The following is a 4,961-nucleotide window of genomic DNA, read 5'->3' as shown; positions in this document are numbered from 1 at the left end:
CATCCATCGTCAACCTCCTCCAGCCTCCACCTGCGACTGTTCATCCACAGGTTCCAGTTCATCCAGCCTCCACTGCGCGCTACTCCACCGGCTACTGTTCAACCAGCCCTCTCCACGGGGTCCTGTTGAACCACCCCTCCACGGGCTACTGTTCATCCAGCCCTCCACCGGCTACTATTCATCCATCCCTTCACGGGGTCGTCCTGTTCATCCATCCCTCCACGGGGTCCTGTTCATCCAGCCCCAACCGGCTTGATCGATCGGGGTCCTGTTCATCCAGAGGCAACACCACGGTGTCCTGTTCATCCACCCCACCGGAACTGTTCACCAAAACTCCCCAGCAACACTCACTGTTCATCCAAACCCCCCAGTAACGCTCACTGTTCATCCAGAGGCAGCATCGATCGGCTTCAATTAGCAGTAGTAGTGAAGGAATTGCTCGATCCCTTGGGTTCAGTAACGCGTAGCCTGCAATGCAATAGCTCGGGTTCAGTTAGAGCCCAACGCCTCTCTCGGGTTCAGTTAGAGCCTAACACCTTGCACCCACGTGCGTACAGTACAAGAGAAACGTGCATCACTCGGCCCCGACCACCCACCATAAACGGGAAGTCCCCGATATTTTCCTTGCCCTCGCTTCTACCATGGTTTTTTCCGTCATGTATGGCCCAAAGAATGTCATGCAGCTGCGTCTCCAGCCCGCCCAGGACGAAAAGCCCATTTTCTGTCATGATTTTTTGTCATAGAAGTAGGAGCCCGCCATATCTATGATGATACTGGGTTTTGTCACAATTATCGTCATAGAAGTGTCATAAGTATGGCATAAAAAATTTCATTCGCCCCAAAATGTCAAGGATGTGTCTTTTTTTGTAGTGCTCTCCGCCTATCTTCCGAGGTTTGTTGTTGGCTTGGACGTGCTTGAGGATCAGAAGAGGCCACCGACGCGTCATCGAGGTCTTGATTCGGTCGCGCCTGCGCCGGCTGCCATGGCGGGGACTGCACCGTGGGGATGACTCCCTCCATATGGGCATCGGCATGGGCCGTACCCATTGCATGGGGAGGCTGTGGTGGGGTAGCTTGTCGTGAGCCCTCGGCTTCGGTGAAACCTAGCAGACTTTGGATGGTGGCACGCCATTCGTCCATCTGCTCGGTCGCGGTGGAAACCACAGTAGCAGATGAGCCCGCGCCATGGCCTCCGTGGTTGTGCTCGGCATAGATAACGATGATGTCGATCGCGCCATCACTCGGCTTCTGATGGAGCCAGCGGTGGCAGCACTGCGCCTCCGCTGTTGCGGCGCAACCACCTGGGTGGCATGGCGGTGAGGCAGAGGCACTCGAGGGCCATCAGCTCCGTTGGGTGCATCAGCCCGGTCGACTCACCCTGGGGAGAGCGCATGCGCAGTAGTCGCGCCTACGGCAAGGACGGGCGGAGGGCGGTGGCTCACCCCAGACCGAGCGCCATCGCTGTGGTTGCGCTCGTCAATAGGCGGAGTGCGGTCGTCGGCGTGTTGCTGATGTCGTTCTCCTCTGGCATCCTTAGCTCCTGCATCGGCCGCGAGGGGAATGGTGGTGGTGCCGCCTACTCCGGCCACATTCCCAGTGGCGTTCGCGCCCTTGCGCGTCTCCGCGCCTTCCGCAGCATTGGAGGTGGCAGGTAGCGGAGACTTCGAGGTGGATGGATGAGCCGAAGAAGTCGATTTCTTCTTGGGCGTCATGATCGATGGCATCGTCGAAGATGCAGATGGCAATGAAGATGACATGCTGCCCACACCTTCAGGTTTGCGCAAGCGATCCCCCTACCTGGCGCGCCAAAGATGTTGTGGGAAACCACAACCACCTATGGGACTAGGACGTCCCCTTGCTGGTTCGACAAGGGCATCGCGTTGCACAAAGAGTAGACCAACGCAAGGCAGCACGTCATGGTTCGCACGGGCAGTTTTTCCCAGGTTCGGGCCGCCATGAGGCGTAAAACCCTACTCCTGCTTTGGCGGATTGATGGTGGAAAGGTGGTGGTGGTGCATAGTACACTTGCCCGGCAGGGGTTGCCTCGGGGCGGCAGCGACTACGCGCGTGTGGGGATGTGAGTGGTCTAAACCTCTAACCCCTTGAATAGTTGCAATGGGCCTCCATTTATAGATCAAGGGGTTACCACAGTGGCAAATTAGTCATTAGACACTGATATGATAGCAAATATTGCTATCATACCTAACTCTGCAGGCTGACAACGTGCATTTAATGCACTGCTTAGTGTCACGTCATGTGTTGCCTGACAAGGCTTGCCGGACTAATTCGCCAGCTCCACGCCTGCTCGCTTGACACATCACTGGACGGGTGTAATCTATGGGTTTCCTTGGTAGGAAGTGGCCGCCATGTGGCGAATTGCTGCCACTTAACCATCATGCGTGTTGACTCCGCACTAATCGACGATGTGGGTCATGGTGGAATAGTCGGTGAGGTGATTGGGTCTCCGTGAGTCTTGGCAGGCCCTATCGGGACGCCTTGGTCGTTTCCTTATGGGGGTGGCCTTGACCCTTGCCGGGCTCGCCTGCCCAGCAAGGGAGGCTTCTCTCTTGATAATATCTGGATCTCTGTCTTAGTCTTGGTTCCTTGTGATCCGTTAGTTGGTTCTTCGAGTCTCTTGGTCTCTTGCTCTGGTGCTTCAATCTTGATCTTGTGCCTCTGCACAGTCAGGTCAACAGACCCTAGGTCTGTTGCACTAACAGCCCGTCTTAGAGGTAGCTATCGACGGTGATATTGAGGGGGACACGCCGCCAGAGGGGTTGCCATCGCCAGGAGAGCAAGGTGGTCTGCACGGTAGATTTTGTGGGGGAGAGCAATGATGACGAGCAAGATGTCATCGAGGAGGTTGCTGATGAAGTCTAGGCTCGTCTGATGTGGTTTTGGCTCGAGCTATCTCTGCTTTCTGGCTATCTCGCCGCCCATCTCAGACGACGACGATGCCGGTTTACAAGTGTGCTGGTGTGTATTGTGTGCTGGGTGTGCGTGAGTGCATCCTTATGTGCATGCCGCTGCGTAGAGGTGTAGTGTGCACAAGTGCGTCCTTCATGCGGAAGAAGTGTGCCCTCAATTTACTAGCGTGCGGGGTGCTACCATGAGTGGTTTCAACTTTGTTTACTAGACAACGTGTCAGATGGGCCTCTAGTTTATTCATTTTCACCCACTGCCACATGGTCCAGCACATGAAGATAGAGAACACGAGCTGACAAGGCATCATGTGGACTGGTTGACGGGTCAATTAAACAATATATGGAGCTATATGCTAACATAGTGACCGTATAATCCCTCAGTAAAGAGAGATCGAGTGAGAGGGGAGGCCCGTGAGAGATAGTAGAGAGAGAGAGAGAAAGAGCTACTTCTTCCATTCGATAATGTAGTGCCTATATTTTTTTTAAAGTCAAAATATTGAAACTTTGACCAAGTTTATAAAGATTATTTATATCTACAATACCAAAGATAAATGATATTATGAACTAAGTACATGTTGTGATGAATCTAGTGATCGGTCCGGATGTAAATGTTTTTCTCCACATATACCTAGTCAATACTTTTCCGAGGTTTTACTTTTCAAAACATCCATATGTTATGGACGTGAGAGAGTACCTAACTACAGAGAGAGTGTGTGAAATAGAAAGTGTGAGTGTGCAAAAAGTGTGTGTGTGTGAAAGAGACATGGACAACACACGATAAATTTGAGAAAAAGTGTTTGTTTCTTATGCAAACATATCGCACATGCATCTTCGAGAGTGGAAGCAAGGTGAGCAGATAGTGTGTGGTTGTTTCCAATCGAGAGAGAAAAATCCCTAGCACGTGGCCAGGAGAGGTGTGGCAAACAAGTGAGAGAGGTCGAGAGAGACGTATGGAGAAAATGCATGCATGGGGAGGAGAGAGAGTGTTTTTGTGATAGAGAGATCCCCTATAGATCGTGATGGGACTACATGGGTGGGAGAGCGAGTGACAAGGTGTGTGCGCGATAGAAGGTACCGCGAGAGAGATCGAGATAGACGTAGGGATGGAAGGAAACAATACGCGTGTTCGTGATGGATAGTGAGAGATAGTCATACTTAGGGGGGGAGTGCATGTGTGATGTGGAACATCCTACAATCATACCCATGGACACTAGGTCTACTCTCCAAGCCCCAAGAGGATATAAGACGAGACCTCAAGTATACACCATTGGACACAATAACTCGCTCCTTCCAAATTGTCACTTTCCAGAAGTGAGACATGGCTACTACCTCAAACATATGTGCTATGCATGACCAGGAAGCAAGAGGAATGCCATGGAACAGCTAGGAGCATTGGACATGACGGCGAGGACACCAAGCACGAGGAACAAGAGGAAGAGCTACCAGGAAGCTATAGCTCTCGGACGTGCGACGACCTCCGGACGTTCGATGATCTTTGGACGTCCGACACCGGGAGACTCCACCAGCCAGATCGACTCCAGCGGAGGCAACCTACAGCACCCGGATGACCGCCAGATACCGAACATCCGACACTCATTAGTGCCCGAACGACCGACACCGACCGGAAATCCGGCACTATCGGACCAGAGCCAAAACGTCGGAATTCCCAAGACTCCTGGACGACCGGACGCCCGTGAACGACCGGACGATCGACAACTGTCGGACGTCCGACGCCTGTATGCACACAGTGTATTGGGCCGAAGCCCATGTACTCCTCACTTACCCCTTCGTGGCCCTTGACTATATATACTCCTCCACCTCCTCCTAGTTAGGGTTAGCATAGGTTTAGCTCATTTTAGAGATAGAGCTTTGCTCATCCATGTGGTTTTCCTCAATTGAGAGACCACTGCCTCTACGGAGAAGATCCACGCTTGGATTCAAGACCGCTCACAGGAAGATCCCTCGCGGATTCAAGGCCTCCTAACGGAGATGGACTAGTTGCCATTTATATCGCCCTTTGATGACTTTGGATCATGT

Source organism: Triticum aestivum, chromosome 6B, assembly GCF_018294505.1.
Source record: "Triticum aestivum cultivar Chinese Spring chromosome 6B, IWGSC CS RefSeq v2.1, whole genome shotgun sequence".
NCBI lineage: Eukaryota > Viridiplantae > Streptophyta > Magnoliopsida > Poales > Poaceae > Triticum > Triticum aestivum.
This window is presented reverse-complemented; position numbering follows the sequence as displayed.